Below are 19,781 nucleotides of genomic sequence, written 5' to 3'. Positions count from 1 at the left end.
GAATCCCAGGTCCCGGTTGAGGCCGCACTCGTGTGCAGAACTTGGGTATAAGCTTCTGCTCTGCGATTCTGCGTTGTCGCGCATCCTGAAGGCCGCCTTGGAGAACGCTTACCTGGAGATCAGAGGCTGAATGCCCTTGACTGCTGAAGTGTTCCCCGACTGGAAGGGAACATTCCTGCCTGGTGATTGTGGCGCGATGACATTTTAAGTGGCAAAGCAAAAGACGAATTAGCCATGATGGTCTCTCCAGCCATGTGTGCATCTCTAGAATGAAAAATCTATTGATAGGGCAGCACGGTGGCACAGTGCGTTAGCCCTGCGGCCTCACCGTGCCAGGTTCGATCCCGGCTCTGGGTCACTGTCCGTGTGGAATTTAATTATCACGGGGCACATTCTCCGTGTTTGCGCCAGTTGCACAACCCAAAGATGTGCAGGGTAGGTGGATTGGCCACGCTAAATTGCCCCTTAATTGGAAATAATGAATTGGGTACTCCAAATATAATTTTTTTTATTTTTTAAAAATCTATTGATAACCATGAAACCATTGTTGATTGTTGTAAAAACCCACCTGGTTCAGTAATGTCCTTTAAGGAAGGTAATTTGCCATCCTTACCTGGTCTGGCCAACATGTGACTCCAGACTCACAGCAATGTGACTGATTCTTAAATGCCCTCTGAAATGGCCTAGTAAGCCACTCAGTTCAAGGGCAATTAGGGACGGGCAACAAATGCTGGCCCAGTCAGCGACGCCCATATCCCATGAATGATTTTTTAAAAATTGATTTGGGCCAACTTGTACAGTGCACATTTATCCAGATGTATAAATTAGATTGTCATATGGCAGTCAGTTGAAGCTACCACTGCTTATTGAAACGCCAAATGGACTCATGACAAATTGTGTGGATGAGTGCATTTTTTTAAAATAAGCCCTCTGAGGACTATGATAGCAGTAGGTTATTTGAGCGAGATATTGGAAGACTCTCAACATCCCATGGACCATATCCAACAAAGGAGGAAGGAAGAAAATATAGGGAAAATAACCAGACAAAACATGATTAGACTTAATAAATGGTTATGCTTCATGTGTCCTCATCTTCTAACCAACATTAATTGCACAGAACATGTTAACGATGGTGCAGTTTCTGAAACAAAACAGAATATTTCTTAACCCTAGAAAAAAACACTAGATTGTAAGCACTTTTTCAAGTTATGTGCCTCAGAATCTACTCCATCTTTGAGCATCACTTCAGTCTTCATAAGTTCAAAAGATTTGGAGCAGAATTAGGCCATTTGGCCAATCGAGACAGCTCTGCCATTCGATCATGGCTGATATGTTCCTCAACGGTTACCTACAATACTACAGACCAAGAACTGAATTGCAAAATCAGCCAGAGCATCTGCTCCCCATGACCTAGGAGCAGGGGTAGGTAATTTAGCCTCCCACGCCAAAACATCCTCAATGTGATCATGGCTGATCCCCATCATGGCCTCAACTCCACCGTCCCGCCCATTCTCCATAACCCTTCAACCCATTGCCAATTAAAAATCTGTCCAACTCCTCCTACATAAGATTCCTATTTATTGACTACAGCTCCGCCTTCAGCACCATAATCCCATCCAAACTCATAACAAAGCTCCAAAACCTAGGACTTGGCTCCTCACTCTGCAACTGGATCCTCGGCTTTCTGACCCACAGATGCAAGCAAAACTAAAGAGCTGGTCATTGACTTCAGGAAGCAAAGTACTGTAACACACCCCTGTCCGCATCAATGGAACCGAGGTGGAGATGGTTAACAGCTTCAAATTCCTAGGAGTGCACATCACCAAAAATCTGTCCTGGTCCGCCGACGCTACCACCAAGAAAGCACAACAGCACCTATACTTCCTCAGGAAACTAAGAAAATTCGGCATGTTCACACTCACACTTACCAACTTTTACAGATGCACCATAGAAAGCATCCGATCTGGCTGCATCACAGCCAGGTATGGCAACTGCTCAGCCCAAGACCACAAGAAACTTCAGAAAGTCGTAAACACAGCCAAGTCCATCACATGAACCTACCTCCCATCCATTGACTATCTACACCTCCCACTGCCTGGGGAAAGCGGGAAGCATAATCAAAGACCCCTCCCACACAGCATACTCACTCTTCCAACTTCTTCCTTGCAGGAGATACAAAAGTTTGAGAACACGCACGAACAGACTCAAAAACAGCTTGTTCCCCGCTGTTACCAGACTCCTAAACGACCCACTTATGGACTGACCTGATTAATACTACACTCCTGTATGCTTCACCCGATGCCGGTGTCTATGTATTTACATTCAAGATCTTGTGTTGCCCTTTTATGTATTTTCTATTTTTTTTTCATGTACGAAATGCTCTGTTTGAGCTGCTCGCAGAAAAATACTTTTCACTATACCTCGGTACACGTGACAATAAACAAAACCAGTCCTTTGCCAGGCTTAGCCTGATACAATTTGAGGTGGTCCACCGGACACACATGACAGTGGCTAGGATGTGTACGTTTTTTGGGGTAGAAGATAGGTGTGCGAGGTGCGCAAGAAGCCCAGCAAATCATGTCCACATGTTTTGGGCATGCCCGAAGCTTAGAGGGTTTTGGCAGGGTTTTGCTAAGGCAATGTCCACGGTGCTAAAAACATGGGTGGTGCCGAGACTGGAGGTAGCGATCTTTGGAGTGTCGGAAGATCCGGGAGTTCAGGGCTAAAGAGGCTGACATCTTGGCCTTTGCCTCCCTGGAGACGGATCTTGTTAATGTGGAGGGACTCGAAGCCGGCGAGTGTAAAGACCTGGGTTAGTGACATAGTTGGGTTTCTCAGTCTCGAGAAGATAAGGTTCGCCTTAAGAGGGTCAATGTTAGGGTTCAACCAGAGGTGGCAGCAGTTAGTCGACTTTCTCGGGGAAAATTAAAATGTCAGCAGATGCAGTATTCCAGGGTGGGGGGGGATTGTTGGTGTATGGTTGGGGTGTGTGAAGATCGACATGGGGGGGGGGGACTGTTTATTATACCATGTTGATGTCATTGTCTATGTTATTTTTATTAAAATTTTCAAATACCTCAATAAAATATATATATTTTTTTTAAAAAACAAATCCAATCCTTAAATTTAATTTACTCACTGAACCTGCATCCACTGCACTCTGGGGTAGCGAATTCCACAGATTCACAACCCTTTGGGAGAAATAGCTTCTCCTCAATTTCTTGAGTAGTTTCGACTTTCAATTTGGTGCCTCTTATTCTAAGATTATGACCTCTCGTTTTAGAACGCCCCACAAGAGGAAGCATCTGCTCCATGTCTACTTTATCCATACCTTTTCGCATCTTGTCTACCTCGTTTTGATCTCCCCTCATTCTTCTAAACTCTAGAGAGCATAGGCCTAAACTGTTCAATCTCTCCTCGTACAACAAACCACCCGACAATCTAGTGAACCTCCTCTGAACTGCCTCCAATGCCACTGCATCTTTCCTCAAATTAGGGGACCGAAACTGTGCACAATACTCCAGGTGCGGTCTTACCAATGCCTTGTACAGTTGCAACAACATTTCTTTACTTTTATGCTCAATTCCCTTTGCTATAAATGCCAACATTCTATTTGCTTTCCTTAATACCTGTTGCACCTGCATGATCATTTTGTGACTCATGCACAAGGACACCCAGATCCCTCTGCATCAGAGCACCCAAAGTCTCTCCCCATTTAGATAATAAGTTGCCTTTCCATATTTTCGACCAAAATGCATGACCTTACACTTATCCACGTTAAACTCCATCAGCCACATTTTGGCCCATTCTCCTAACCTATCTATATCCATTTGTAAGTCTTGGTGTCTCCTAACCCACATTCACATCTCTTTGCATGTTCACTCCGTCGCTAGAACATATCCTCTTTACTCTTCTTTCTATAACTTTATACTCAACTGTACTTAGTGCCATGAAAGCTGCAAACACAAATTATCCAACACCTTGAAAGTTTAAGTCAATCTGTAACCGCAGCAATGGTTTTCAACACAGTTATTATTGACTTTATTTCCATTGTATACAGTATTCCATCACAACAGGATATTGTCAGGTCCATAATATGTAGAAAAAAGCCTTGCATGTCATGTGCATTCCCTGTTATGTATTACAGCTGCTTCCTGTCGCACATCTCTTCTGATTTGCCATGAGCAATGCCATGGAGGTTTGGCACTAGGAATATATTAAAAGTCTTGCACTGTTTGTCATGTTTATACCATCAGTTTCACCCAGACTTTGTTGATCGACTCAAAACAAAACATATAAAAATCTGAACTTGAAAGGTTGCATAAATCAGATGAAGAAAGCAAATTTTAATGAGAAATTGTTGAGGACATATGAAAATAACTGATTCTGGATGACTATTTAAGAGAACGTTTAAAAATAACCAAAAGAATTGGATCACTGGAAATGCTTTCGGCTGAAAAACGGCTGCCATATTTGGTCCTCAGAAACTATAATCCTCTTGACAAAAATGAGGTCTTAAGTGAAATGACACATATTTCACAATCAAATGTTTACGTCTCTCAATTGTTTTTCTATTTAAGTACATGCTCATTAATGTTTTTGTCAAAGTTGTGCTATCGCAGATCCTGCAAGATTGAGCAGGCTTGGTGACCCCAACATGAAGCAATTGTACGGAGTCAACCCCAAGGCTTTTACCTTCAGCTTCCCGTAATACTTACCCTTGGTTGCTTTACAAAATTATTTGAAATTCTGGGATACAGGTTTCAAAATTCTTGCGAGTGAAAAAAGCAGGTAGCAACTTCAACTGCGACAGACTGTACTGATTATACTTTTGTTTATTATAAACCGTCCATTTATTTTCAATGGATAAGTCAAATTGTCTGTGTATAACAACTTCAGTTTGTGTATTTTTTTAAATTATTGGTATACAAACTGCATGATGAATTTGAGTGGGATTTTAATCAAGCTTTAAATAAAGACTTTTTTTTTTTCTTCAGAAATCTCTTCAAACAAAGCAAAAGAAACAGGCACGGAATGAGAGAACCAGACAGTGAGTTTCGAAACCTGCAAGCAAATAGAAAGATTCTGCACTGCCCGTGACTTGTTGGTAGTTAGAAAATGTGACGGTTCTAATTAGGGACACCTAATGTTTCTCACTTTCACATATAATCCAGGAACCATCACAAAACACTGTATTCAATGGCCTGAATTTTCCACTTGATTGCACTGGTAGTTCCAATGTATTTTGCCCCAAATGATCCGAACCAGCGTAAACAATGGAGAGGAATTTCAAATGCAAATAACATAATCTGTGTGTTAGTTTAAACACATATGGAAATGGTTCAATACATATTTTTAAAGTCATCTTCAGTTACATAAGATTAGTGATGGCCCAATCTTACACAGGTGGCAGACTAGTTATTTTGATTAGAAGTGATAAATCCATTTGGAACTGCATTAATGAAAGTGCACCAGGTTACCAGTCTGAAATGTTTCAAAGACTATTTCTCAACACAAATTTTTTAAAATTACATTCTAAAACACAGCCAGATTTCACTGGTTCATGGACGATTTTACATGTCGGGGTATACAATTGATGCCAGGATTTCCCGCTCCTGAATGGGGGGGGTGGGGGGTGTCATGGCAGGCACGAGAGCAAAATCTCAGGATAAAGCCTAAAAAGGGATATCTGACGACAGAAAACGAGGAAGCAATTGCGTGCTTCATCAGCCAATGGCAGACACGGTTCCCAGCGTCGAATGTCATTATACAGCGAGAATGTCATTAGATACATTTACATCTCATTATGACGCATACGGCCAGAATCATCCCTCTGCGCTGTGTTTAAATCCCTCGGTGTCAGTGTGCAATTAGAGTGGCGCGTTTCACAACAGGATCTAACAATGTAAAGCTGCAACCTACACTTCGTTTGGGTCCCCGAGGTTAGTTTGCACAACTTTGGTAGCGTAGCACTTGCGGGTATCAGCGAAAGGCTTCACAGGATGCACCGCCTTGGATTTGGGGAGATTTCTCAGGCAAGTCTCGACAGTGACCAGACCAGGGTTAAGGCAGTGGTGGCTTTTACTGTGCAGGAGGGCAAGGGTTCCACTGGTGAAGGGACAAGCCAGGCCTGAGTGAAGGGTAGGGACTGAAAGGCAAGGACTCCACTGGAACCAATGAGCACGGGAAGTGGGGGCACTAATCAGACATCTAAATGAAATGGGACTTCCAAAATTAGGACTGTTGTGATCCCAGCTGATTTACTACTGGGCTGTAAGTTCCCAAAGCAGAACCCTGGCTCAATAGATCGTAACTTTTAGTTTTTTTCCCAAGAGACATGGATGAGCAGAGTTGCAGGACTGGCGATTAACTTTTAACAAAAGGAGAAAATATTTATGAAACAAGATTAACTATAACACACCACCCCTTCAAGCCACTTATATCTTTACAGATGTACACAGATTTGGAAGGATAACACAAGTTACAAAATAGATCTTGAACTCTAATCTTCTAAGTACACAGTCCATGTAATCCAACAGGCCAACTGTGGTCAGACACAGCACACTTTGAAACCAAGTAGCAGATGCCATCCAAAGCAACTTCTGTGGATTTCTCATCAAATCCCCCCAGATGATCGTCATACTGTGAGCCAACTAGTCTCACTGGAACTCTGACTTCCACATGAGTATTTCCAAACTCCACTCTTGGAAAAGTATACCTTGGAATCTTCTCTCAAACAACACTTTCTCTCGGAAGCTTTCACCAAAGTTCCACCTCAGGATTTTAGTCTCTCCTTTCAGTATTTCTCTGCGCTGGATTGCCACGTGCATTCAAGGTTCCATAGTCTCTCAGGTATCCAGCCATTGCTAAAGGAATACTACTGCTTCACACGTTATCATCAAACTTTTGATTTACCTCAGATGTTTAGCTTCTCACTTTAAAACTGGTTCTTTCAGCTGTCTGTTTAACTGAAGAGCACTTTCTCTGCTTTTTATTATCACCGAACACGACATTGTTCAACCTCTTGTTTTTTTATTCCTTTAATTTAACTTTGAGAGACATTCTTTTTGTCCCAACTCCCTAGTTTTTGGGACTGTGCGCTTTCTGCAGCTCCCTGGTCCTGTCCAGCTTCTCCTGATTCTAGCTTACAACTAACTCAAACTTCTTTGTCCTTGAGTTGCCCCTGGTTGTTAAGCAACCTAATTTTCCTTTAAACCCCATTGCTTTCACGGCATAAACCCTCATTACCATGTATGCATCTAAACCAAACTGAAGTCACTAACCTTTTCAAATATAGGAACACAAAATTAAACTTAATTAAAGCTATATCCTATTACTCAGCCCCACAAATAAAAGTATCAATTACTTAAAACCACCTTGGTTTCCTGACAGGACATTGCCACAGCTGAGACAAGTTAGCAACAAATAAATAGGGGAGGCAGTGACTTAGGGATATTGTCACTGGACTGATAATCCAGAGACCCAGGGCACGATTCTCCGAAATGGAGTCTAAGTGCCGACACCGGAGTGAAAACCGGGAGTGTTTCACTCCGGCGTCGGAGCCTGCTCCCAGCCCCTTATTCTCCCGCACCCGGGGACTAGGAGCGGCGTCGCGTAATTCAAGTGCGCTGGACCTTGGCGTCACGTTAAAAAGCTGCACCGCGTAAATGACGCCACCCGCGCATCCGCGGTTGCCGTCCTCCCAGAGGCCGTCCCGCAAGAAGATGGCGGATGTATCTTGCGGGGCGGTGGAGGAAAGGAGGTTCTCCTTTAGAGAGGCCGGACCGCCGATCAGTGGGCATCGATCACGAGCCAGACCCCATCGTAGGCCCCCCCCCCCGGTGCAGGAACCCCCCTCTTCTCCCCACCCAACCCCCCAGCGTTCCGGCGCAGTTCCCACCGGCAGCGACCAGGTGTGGACGGCGCCGGCGGGAACCTGTCGTGTTGGGGTGGCCGCTCGGCCCATTCGGGCCAGAGAATCGCCGCTCGCCTTTTGCAAATGGTGAGCATCGATTCTCCGAGCGGCCAGGCGTGATTCTCGACGCACTGGTTTGGGGGGGGGGGGGGGGGTGGAAGAATCGCGTGCGGGTGTCGGGGCGGGACTCGCGAGGCGCCCTGGCGATTCTCCCACCCAGCGTGGCTCTTGGGACCCGGGTTTAAATCCCACCACAGCACATCTGGATAATCTACTGATGATTTGTTGATTGTCGTAAAAAAAACATCTGGGAAGGAAATCTCTCATCCTGACCTGGCTGCTTTGGTCACAATAAAACCATATTGAGGAAGCTCACAAATATCCCATCCATGATCATGCAAGTGCCCATGAGCACTGTAGGGTGCTGTTGCAACTGGAATGCAGGATGAAGTGCAGCACTTTCTGATGTTTGATGTCAGGACAGCCTTCTCCTCGTCTCAGGATTGACACATGCCCTCAAGGCATCCTCATTCTTCAAAGCATCAGGGAAATGTGAGTGAGCTGTGCAACGCTGCAGTGTCACGTGGAAACACTTGGCTGAAATTAAAGGAGTGATAATGATCGTGTTCATTCTGGCCCATGATGGAGGCGACTTGTCCATGAGGATCCTCAGTGCACCTCATTATCCGCCTCTTGGAATCTCACGAGCACGGCTGCCTCATCTGGCCAGTGTAATGGCCTCTTCACCTGCTTCCTTGGCATACAGGACATCATTATCATGCCCTTTGGCATCCTCCTCATGTAGGAGACATGCAGTTCCTTCATCTTATCTGCCAGCTCATCTATGCTTTGCAGTGCCAGGTTGTGTACGCAATAAGCTATAATGTTGCATGACTGGGGACTGTATTGGAGTCCTCCACCAGATCTGTCCAGGCATTGGAACCACATTTTCAGGATCCCTATGGGCCCAAAGCCCAGGTTGCAGCATGAGCCTTGTTTTACCTTCCCTCAGCAGGAGTGAGGCCACCACACAGGTGCAATCCGCCATGTCCTTATCCCCAAGGAGCAAGCCATGCATCCTGTGTAGGCTCTGGAAGATGTCACAGATGTGAGACTACTGAGTATGTACGAATCGTGGACACTTCCAGGATATCTAGCGCAAATCTGCAAGATACATTTGTCATGGTCACATATCAGCTGAACACTGGTTGAGTGGAAGCCTTTGCAGTTGACTTACAGGATTGCTTGTTGGCAGGGAGCTTTTACAGCCATGTGACTACAGTCAAAACCAACCTGAACCTTTGGGAATCAGCGAAGCTCAATGCTCGTCTGAGCTTACGTGATCTATGACAACGTTGACAAAACTGTGGGTATTGGCAAAAATGGTGCCCGTGACCTCCTGGACACATTTGTGGGTGGAGGCTTGCAAAATTCTGCAGCAAATCCCAGTGGATCTCTGGAAGGAGTTCAATGCAATGTTGAATTTCACTGTAAATGGCATTGGATGCCCTCCCAGTCCCTGTGAATGTGGCAGATGTTTACTATGATTATATAACTTTTCTTCGATTCTATAAACTCTTTTAAATTGATCTGCATCTTAGTGCTCTAAGCTACAGAGCTATGGACCGGATGCAGGAAGGTGGGATTAGAAAGGGCATCTGGGTATCCTCGGGCTGGCATGGATAAGATGGACCAAATGGCCTCCCTCTGTGCTGTAATTGTTCTATGATTTTATGATTCTATATGACCCAAAGGTTCCCAGGACATGTGAAGATGATGACACTGATTTTCATTCATCTGGAGGAATGACCTGCATCCTCATAGAAACATAGACAGAAAATAAAAGCAGGAGGCCATTCAGCCCTTCAAGCCTGCTCCGCCATCCATTATGATCATAACTGATCATCAAGTTCAATACCCTGATTCCATCTTTCTCCCCATATTGTGGTGGCAGGGTAGCAGAGTGGTTAGCACTGCTGTTTCTCAACGTCGGGGTTCCAGGTTCAATTCCCGGCTTGGGTCACTGTCTGTACAGAGTCTACACGTTCTCCCCGTGTCTGCGTGGGTTTCTTCTGGGTTCTCCGGTTTCCTCCCACAAGTCCCGAAAGACATGCTTGTTAGGTGAATTGGACATTCTGAATTATCCCTCGGTGTACCGGAACAGGTGCCGTCCGGTGTAGCGCGACATGGGGATTTTCATCGTTGTGTGCGTCGGACACACGCAGGACCAACCGGCGACTCCGAGCCGGTGTCCCCCGAGGGTCTTAGCAGCTTGACAACCACGATCGTGTTCACCACCCATTGCCTACTTGTGACAGTAAAGATTATTATTATTATCATCCCTTGCTCCCTTTAGCCCCAAGAGCGATATCTAATTCCTTCTTGAAGTTTCACAACGTTTTGGCCTCAACTACATTTTGTGGTAGTGAATGCCACAGATTCACCACTCTCTGGGTGAAGGAATTTCCCCTCACCTCAGTCCTAAAAGGTGTATCCCTTATCTTCAAACTATGACCCCTAGTTCTGGACACCCCACCATCGGGAATATTCTTTCTGAATTTACCCTGTCAGAATTGTATACGTTTCTATGAGATCCCCTCTCACTCTTCTAAACTCCAATGAATATAATTCTAAACACCTTTGTCTCTCTTCATATGACAGTCCGGCCATCCCAGGAATCAGCCTGGTAAACCTTTGCTGCACTCCCTCCATAGCAAGAACATCCTTCCCCAGATAAGGACATCAAAACTGCACACAATACTCCAATTGTGGCCTCACTAATGCCCTATACAATTGTAGTAAAACATCCCTATTCCTATACGCAAATCCTCTCGCTGTGAAGGTCAACATACCATTTATCTTCTTTACTGCCTGCTGTACCTGCGTCCTTATTTTCAGCAACTGATGCATGAGGACACCTAGGTCTTGCTGAGTATCCACCTCTCTCAATTTACACCCATTCAAATAATAATCTGCCTTCCTATTTTTGCTACCGAAGCAGATGACCTCACAGGTCTCGGGTTCAATTCCCGGTTTGGGTCATCATCTGTGCGGACTCTGCACGTTCTCCCAGAGTCTGCGTGGGTTTTCTCCAGGTACTCCGGTTTCCTCCAGGTGCTCAGGTTTCTTCCCACAAGTCCCGAAATACATGCTGTTAGGTGAATTGGACATTCTGAATTCTCCCTCAGTGTACCCGAAACAGGCGCCGGAGTTGGCGACTAGGAGATTTTCACAGTGCTTCACTGAAGTGTTAATGAAAGCTTACTTGTGACAATAATAAAGATGATCATTTATCCACATTATACTGCTTCTGCCATGCATATGCCCACTCATTCAGCCTGTCCAAATCCCATTGAATCATCTCTGCATCCTCCTCACTGTTCACCCTCCCATCCAACTTTGTATCATCTGAAAATTTGAGATAATACGAGTTCCCTCGTCAAAATCATTAATACACAATGTGCACAATTAGTGTCCTAGCACAGATCCCTGCGGTACCCCACCAGTCACTGCCTGCCAATCGGGAAAAGACCCATCTATTCCAACTTTTTGCTTCCTGTCTGCAACAGCTTTCTGTCCGCCAAGATATTACCCATAATCCCAAGCGCTTTAACTTTACATAGTAATCTGCTACGTGAGACCTTGTTGAAAGCCTTCTGAAATAAACCACAGCCACCAGTTTACCCTGGTCAACTCTACTAGTTACATCTTCAAAGAATTCCAATAGATTATCAAGCATGATTTTCCTTTCGTAAATCCATGCCGACTTTGTCGGATTATACCACTGCTTTCCAAATGCTGTGCTATGAAATCCTTGATAATGGACTCCAGCAACTTCCCTACTACCGACGTTCGGCTCACTGGTCTATAGTTCCCGGTTTTCTCTCCCCCTCCATTTTTGAATAGAGGGGTTATATTAGCTACCCTTCAATCTGTAAGAACCATTCCAGAGTCCAACGAATTTTGGAAAATGATCACCAATGGATCTACTATTTCTAAGGCCACCTCCTTCAGTACTCTGGGATGAAGATTATCAGGCCCTGGAGATTTGTCTACCTTCAATCCCATTAATTTGCCCCAAACCATTTCTTTGCTAATACTAAGTTCTTTCAGTTCCTCACTAAAACATGTATTTCTCAGAACTTCTGGTACATTGTCCATGTCCTTTGTGAAGTCAGAAGCAGTATGAATTTAGTTCCTCAGCTATTTCTTTGTTCACCATCACAAATTCCCCTGTTTCTGACTGCAAGGGGCCGACATTCATTTTTGTCAATCTTTTTCTCATTATATACCTGCAGAATCCTATAGAAACACCCTCGGTCACCTGAGCTCAGAGGTTCTATGAGCTTCATTCTCTGGGTCCGGAGGGGGCCCTGCTGTCCCTTGCTGATCAGCGCGATGTACCAAGCCTAGCACTGACCTCACACAATATCGGCCTATTCTCCGGACTGCATGCAATGATGAAGGCCACCATTAAATGTACTATTCATCTTCCTCACATTCTCCTCTCTACTAGAACATTGAAAATAAACACGAGTGAGCATCAGCCTTTTCATTGGTGACTAGTAAGTCACTGGTTTCAGTTGAGACACTTCATCGGCAAAAAGGTTTCTTGGCAGCGCATTGACAATTCTCAAGAACACAAGTGTGCACCTCCCCCACCCCACTCCTCCCTATTCCAAGACCTACTACAATAAGGTTGCTTTGGGCAGGCATTGGATTTGTTGCTTCGTTCCCAGGCCTTATCCAGTGCACTCTATGATGGCATCCTTTGGAATATACGAGGGCAAATTCTCATTGGGGGAATTAGATCACATCTCTAAAACCTGCCACCTGCAAGGTTCACAGGTGCTGTTTCCAATGGCCTCCTGCAGTTTGTGCAAGAGAAGAGTCATACAGACTCAAAATGTTAACTGTTTCTCTCTTCACAATTGCTGCTACATTGGAGTTTATCCAGCATTTTCAAATTTTATTTTAGTGCAGTAGCCCACTTGGCTTTCGATTTATTTTTCACTGGGGAACTTCTACACTTGGGACAAGGTGTTATTGCAAGGCGATCGATTAGAGGCACAATCAGAATTAATCTTGCATGAATGCGCTTCACGATTTAAGGTTCCTGATTGCATCGTTATTAAAATATTCCGAAGATGTTTCAGCTGTGCATTTCTCCTTATTTGGGAATACAGATATCAGTTGGCCAACCAGTGCAGTAAACTATTCCTCCCAGAAGCACTCCTTCCTGCATGTCAGTGAAAATCCCTCCTGCCATCCTGGAGGAGCTGGACAAGTATCCCTCTCCAATAACTCTCAGGTCTTTTCAAGCGCAGCAATCTAGACAAAAGCCCTTATTTACTCGGCTCTGCCCCCATTCTGACCGCGATTCATTTTTGGGTTTCAGCACTGGCCGCACTTCCCATTCTAGCCTGGAGATCGTTCTCACCACCTCCATTCAATCATATGGCTGAGGGCAATCTTTCCCAGTATCCCCCATCCCCACTACCAGTCAGGCTTTTTCCCTCCAGTCCCTTTCCTTGGCTCTGTCCTCTCTTCAAAATGACCCCCAAGTCAGACTTTTTCCTTGCCCCGGACACGTTTCATATCCAGTCAAGAATTTCCCTCCAGCTCATTTCAAATTCTCTTCCCTTACTGCTGATCATGTAGTTAGAGTCTTGGCTCCGAATCACCCTTAAATCGTTGTGCTGTTCCTTGCACAGCCTGGCGCATAGAATCATTGAATTCCTTTAGTGCAGAAGGAGGCCATTTGGCCCATCGAGTCTGCACCGACCCTCTGAAAGAGCACCCTACCTCGGCCCACTCCCCCGCCTCTATCCCCGTAACCTCACCTAACCTACACATCTTTTGACATTAAGGGACAATTTACTTAACCTGCACATCTTTGGCATAGTCAGAGGAGCCACAAGCTATGCAAGATGTAAGGTAGGTGAACACATCTCAACGTCACACATGAAGTGCAGTTTGACTAGGTGCATGTTGCCTAATACCCAATTGTGAATGATACCAGTCTAATTAGACATCGATGTGCCTCTTTTAATGTAGAGTGGTGGGGGCCATGATGCCTCCTGCCCGCACATTGTACCTGCTGCTGACAGGAGTGGAAAATCCCACCTGCAAGTTTAGATTTCCTAACTTAGACAATCTTAGACAAGGGAGAAAATAAATAGAAGTTTAAAAGTTGCCAAGTATAATTGAGAAAAATAGGACACATGAGCACGCTCCAATGCAGTCAATAATCAGTTGTAAGACCACTGCATGCTGATAGAGAGACCTCGCCAGAGAGATGGCTTGTCTTTTGGTAAGGCTTACTTAGAGGTCATTGGCAAGTGCCCTTGCTTTGCCATGGAGTTCAAAATCCAGCCCATTAGTTGTTTTTCTCTCTACAGATGTTGCCTAATCTTTTGAGTATTTCCAGCATTTACTATTCATAATTCAGATTTCCATCATCTGCAATATTTTGTCCTTGTAATAGATTTGAAGTCAGCAAGTTAACTAGTTGGATAAATAGAAAGAAGCACCATGCCGCTTCCTCCCCATGGATTCAACAAATTAAATTACATCATAATGCATCATTGAATGATGCCAATTTAATCATGCTGTCAATATGAGACATTAGAGGCTTTTTTACCCATTTTGTTTCAACAAGATTACCATGTTTCCCTATAATTAGATTGGGGATTAAATTCTATAAATCAACAATATACTGGTATAAATGGTGCAGTCGGATTGTGATGTCTCAGTGAACAATGGTTTGCAGTGAAAATAATGGGGAAGGTGTAAATAATTAACAGCTATGGTTAGTAGTATAATGTTAAAGAAGAAAGCCATTTCAGTAATATTCCTTCCATGCTCGGCAAACAGTCACTTTTGGCAGTACATGAGGTTTTTTTTCCAATGCATTTAGTTATAAGAACTCAGGGAAATTTACTGAATACCTTTGTCAATTCACTCCTAGGACTGTAAGGTGCTATTCATATTAAGACAAAGCTGAAAGCTGACATTAGGCTGCAACATCAACAAAAATAAAAACCAATGAACTGAAACAACTCTCAGTTCCCAGAAACATCTATGGTACAAAATACTAAACTACTGTAACCAGCTACTATTTGTCCAAGGGGCATATGCTCAAATTACAAAATAGACGCACTCCAAAGTAAAATAACGATTTTAACACTAAGTTACAGTTTTACCAGCATTGGCTTCACATCAAGTGTGATCACAGTTAAGCCAGTTTACTATTAACTGAACAGGCAGGAAGAGGCCATCATCAAGTCTTACTTCAAATGATTGTATGGATATTTGAAGCACAAAGTGCTTTCATTTCGGCTACTTAAAATTATAGAATGATGCTAAAGTACTGTTGTGCTAGTGCTAAAGAGACAATGCTTTAGGGAAAATCTGCTTGCCAAAATGTATTTGCACAGACAGGAAGAAGATGCAAATCATTCAATGATTAGTAACATTTTCCTGCACCTTTGTAATTAAATTAAGGGATTAAAGTATAAGTTTTAAATGCAAGCTTCTATTCTTGGAATTCTTACCCTGAAGCCAGTAGGCTGTTTTGAAGCATGGAAACATCATGCCATAGCAGATCACGAGAATAGCCAGGAGTTATGTTTTATATAAAGGTACGGTAAAGTTGTTTTAGTCCCAGGTGACCATGGCCTGCTTTCCCCTTTGAGGGGGAGAGCTGACTGGTGGTGATTTGAGGATCACAACACCTCAGGCGAGGAGCAAGGTTGAGAAGGTGGTGCCTATATTCCAGTATAGTAAATTAGGTACCCCAGATGAACCTTCAGTCCTGTGATGCGCCCCCCCCACATTCTCCCACCACGCCCCCGCTCCCCCCACATTCCCCCACCCCCCCCGCTCCCCCCCACCCCACCCCCGCTCCCCCTACATCCCCCCCCACCCCACCCCACCCCCGCTCCCCCCTACATCCCCCCACCCCCACCCCACCCCCGCTCCCCCTACATCCCCCCACATTTCCCCACCCCCGCTCCCCCCACATTTCAACCCCCGCTCCCCGCATTCCCCCGTCCCACTCCACCAACGCCCCCGCTCCCCCCACATTTCCACCCCCACCCCCGCTCCCCCCACATTCCCCCCCACATCCCCACCCTCGCTCCCCCCCACCCCCCGCTCCCCCCACATCCCCCCCCCATCCCCACCCTCGCTCCCCCCACATTTCCCCCCCATCCCCGCCCCCCCCACATTCCCCCCCATCCCCACCCTCGCTCCCCCCACATTCCCGCCCCCTACATCTCCCCACATTTCCCCCACCCCCGCCCCCGCTCCCCCCACATTTCCCCCACCCCCGCTCCCCCCACATTTCAACCCTCGCCCCCGCTCCCCCCACATTTCCCCCCAGCCCCGCTCCCCCCACATTTCAACCCCCGCCCCCGCTCCCCCCACATTCCCCCGCCCCACCAGCGCCCCCGCTCCCCCCACATTTCCACCCCCGACCCCGCTCCCCCCACATTTCCACCCCGCCCCCGCTCCCCCCACATTTCCACCCCCGCCTCCGCTCCCCCCACAATTCCACCCCCGCCACCGCTCCCCCCACATTTCCACCCCCGCTCCGCCCACATTTCCACCCCCGCCCCTGCTCCCCCCACATTTCCACCCCCGCTCCCCCCACATTCCCCCCATCCCCGCCCTCGCTCCCCCCACATTCCCCCCATCCCCACCCCCATATTTCCCCTCCATCCCCACCCCCACATTTCCCCCCCATCCCCGCCCTCGCTCCACCCCATCCCCGCCCTCGCTCCCCCCACATTCCCCGCACATTCCCCCCATCCTCGCTCCCCCCACATTCCCCCCCCCGCCCTCGCTCCCCGCCCTGCCCCCCCCCACATTTCCCCCCCATCCCCGCCCTCGTCCCCCCACATTCCCCGCACATTCCCCCCATCCTCGCTCCCCCCCACATTCCCCCCCCCGCCCTCGCTCCCCCCGCCCTGCCCCCCCCGCCCTGCCCCCTCGCCCCTTCGCTCCCCACGCCCTGCCCCCCCCGCCCTGCCCCCTCGCCCCCTTCGCTCCCCCCGCCCTGCCCCCCCGCCCCTCGCCCCGCCCCCCACCCTCGCTCCCCCCGCCCCACCCCCCCCGCCCCACACTCTCCCCCCCCCACACTCCCCCCCCCCACACTCCCCGCCCCACACTCTCCCCCCCTCGCCCCACACTCCCCCCGCCCCACACTCTTCCCCCCCCTCGCCCCACACTCCCCCCGCCCCACACTCCCCCCGCCCCACACTCCCCCCGCCCCACACTCCCCCCGCCCCACACTCTTCCCCCCCTCGCCTCCCACTCCCCCCCGCCCCACACTCTTCCCCCCCCTCTCGCCCCCCACTCTTTCCCTCCCCCCTCGCCCCCCACTCGCCCCCCACTCTTCCCTCCCCCCTCGCCCCCCACTCTTTCCCTCCCCCCCACCCCACACTCTTTCCTTCCCCCCCACCCCACACTCTTTCCCTCCCCCCCACCCCACACTCTTTCCCTCCCCCCCCACCCCACACTCTTTCCCTCCCCCCCCACCCCACACTCTTTCCCTCCCCCCCACCCCACACTCTTTCCCTCCCCCCCACCCCACACTCTTTCCCTCCCCCCCACCCCACACTCCTTCCCTCCCCCCCCACCCCACACTCCTTCCCTCCCCCGCCCACCCCCACACTACTTCCCTCCCCCCCCACCCCACACTCCTTCCCTCCCCCCCCACCCCACACTCCTTCCCTCCCCCCCACCCCACACTCCTTCCCTCCCCCCCCACCCCACACTCCTTCCCTCCCCCCCCACCCCACACTCCTTCCCTCCCCCCCCACCCCACACTCCTTCCCTCCCCCCGCCACCCCACACTCCTTCCCTCCCCCGCCACCCCACACTCCTCCCCCCACCCCACACTCCTTTCCTCCCCCCCCACCCCACACTCCTTCCCTCCCCCCCCACCCCACACTCCTTCCCTCCCCCCCACCCCACACTTCTTCCCTCCCCCCCAACCCCACACTCCTTCCCTCCTCCCCCCACACTCCTTCCCTCCCCCCCACCCCACACTCCTTCCCTCCCCCCCCCCCAGCCCCAGACTCCTTCCCTCCCCCCCCACACTCCTTCTCCTCCCCCCCCCCCCACCCCACACTCCTTCTCCCCCCCCCCCCACTCTCCCCACCCCCCACCACATGATGATTTGTGACCTGGTTGAAAATAAAAAGATCTCAAATTTGTTTCAGACAAGGAATCACGTATACATTAAAGTGTAAACCAGCAAAGTCATGCAACATGCGGGATTAGAAAATTATAGCACTTATCTGTGGTGAAATGCAAGTGCTTCCTGGCCACTTCAATTGGGTGGAATTGTAACAGTACTGTGAGATGAAGAGTTATTGACACCTCACAAAAAATCCTTGCTTCAGTCACTGCCATTGGCAGCCAGACAGCGGGAGAAGACAAGCTGAAAGTCTTCTCAAATTGGCCAGAGTTATGATTGGGGGAACAGCAGCGTGGGAGAGAGGGAGCTTCTCTTCCAATCACAGGTTCCATCTCTCCCACACTTGCTGCCCCAGCTTCACCAATCAGAGATTCCCGCCAAATACATAATCTTTGACTGTAGGAGCAGCAGCAGAAGCAGGAGAAAAGGAATCCATGATTGGAAGAGCTGGAACAGCAAGAATGGAAGAGACAGGATCTGTAATTGGAAAGAGCAGCTACATCTCTCTCGTGATAGCTGCTCCTCCAATCATTTCCTGCTCCAGTTAATGTATTTCATTAAAGAACACTGACAGCTATTGTAAGTGGGAATAACCTTGGTGCAACTTCATTATTGGTCGATTTTAAAAGAAAATAGGATCTGTCAGTCATTTTTAAAAAGCCCAAAAATCAACAAAGCTACCCAAAGATCAGAAGCAGCAGTGTTGATGGCAACCATCAGTACACCCGACAGCTCAATTGTTTTTTTACTAACCCAGGGATTTTTAGGACACAGCAGCAGTGTGGGTAAGAGAGAGACGAGAGCGTGAGAGCATGGGGGCATCAGCAGCAGACCGGCCCACATTCAAATTTGAATACCCGGGAAAAAAAATCAAACTGTGACAAAACAGAATGGTCGTGAATGGATTTGCCACCCAGTTTTGTAATTTTGAGTCCCTTTAGTATCATGTTGAATTTATAACATAACTAGTTAAATGCCCCAACTAAATAGAGAAAGACTGCAGAAAACTGCAGCGCAGAGGGGTTTGGGGTCCTCGTGCATAAATCACAAAAAGCTAGCATGCAAGTTCAGCAGGTAATTGGGACAGCAAATGGAACGTTGGCCTTTATTTCAAAGGGAATGGAATATAAAAATATGGAAGTCTTGCCAAAATTGTACAAAGCACTAGTTAGACCACACCTGGAATACTGAGCAGTTTTGGTCCCCTTATCGAAGGAAAGATATACTGGCACTGGAGGCAGCCCAGAGAAGGTTCACTGGACTGATCCCAGGTATGGAGGGAGTTTCTTACGAAGAGAGGTTGAGTAGATTGGTCCTGTATTCATTGGAGTTTAGAAGAACGAGAGATGACCTTATTGAGACATATAGGATTCTCAGGGGGCTTGAAAGAGTAGATGCTGAGGGGATATTTCCACTTATAGGAGAATCTCAGACCAGAGGGCATAATCTTAGAGTAAGGTTTGGTCCATTGAAGATAAAGATGAGGGGGCTTTCTCCTCTCGGATGGTTGTGGAGCTGTGGAACTCTTTACCGCAGAGAGCAGGGTTCTTAAGTGTGGTCAAGACTGAGATAGACAAATTGTAATCAGTAAGGGGAATCAAGGGTAATATGGGGATACGGTGGAAAAGTAGCGTTAAGGGTACCAGATCAGCGATGATC

General features: G+C 47.6%; 1 protein-coding gene and 1 long non-coding RNA gene across 4 annotated transcripts in view; one reads left to right on the top strand and one right to left on the bottom strand.

The window, feature by feature from the left end:
- hlcs (holocarboxylase synthetase (biotin-(proprionyl-CoA-carboxylase (ATP-hydrolysing)) ligase)) overlaps positions 1 to 19,781 on the bottom strand; it is a 187,955-nt gene that overhangs the window by 75,851 nt on the left and 92,323 nt on the right. The gene's annotated exons all lie outside the window — the stretch shown is intronic.
- The window catches only part of LOC140427731 (uncharacterized), an 86,085-nt gene that overhangs the window by 52,795 nt on the left and 13,509 nt on the right, over positions 1 to 19,781 (top strand). The window contains exon 3 of the long non-coding RNA XR_011948593.1: positions 4,998 to 5,050. This is a non-coding gene — a long non-coding RNA (uncharacterized lncRNA). The remainder of the gene's footprint in view (positions 1 to 4,997; positions 5,051 to 19,781) is intronic.

The sequence above is a fragment of the Scyliorhinus torazame genome, chromosome 8 (assembly GCF_047496885.1).
Source record: "Scyliorhinus torazame isolate Kashiwa2021f chromosome 8, sScyTor2.1, whole genome shotgun sequence".
Taxonomy (NCBI): Eukaryota; Metazoa; Chordata; class Chondrichthyes; order Carcharhiniformes; family Scyliorhinidae; genus Scyliorhinus; species Scyliorhinus torazame.
Note: the sequence above shows the minus strand (reverse complement) of the source record. Positions and strands in the feature narration are given on the sequence as shown.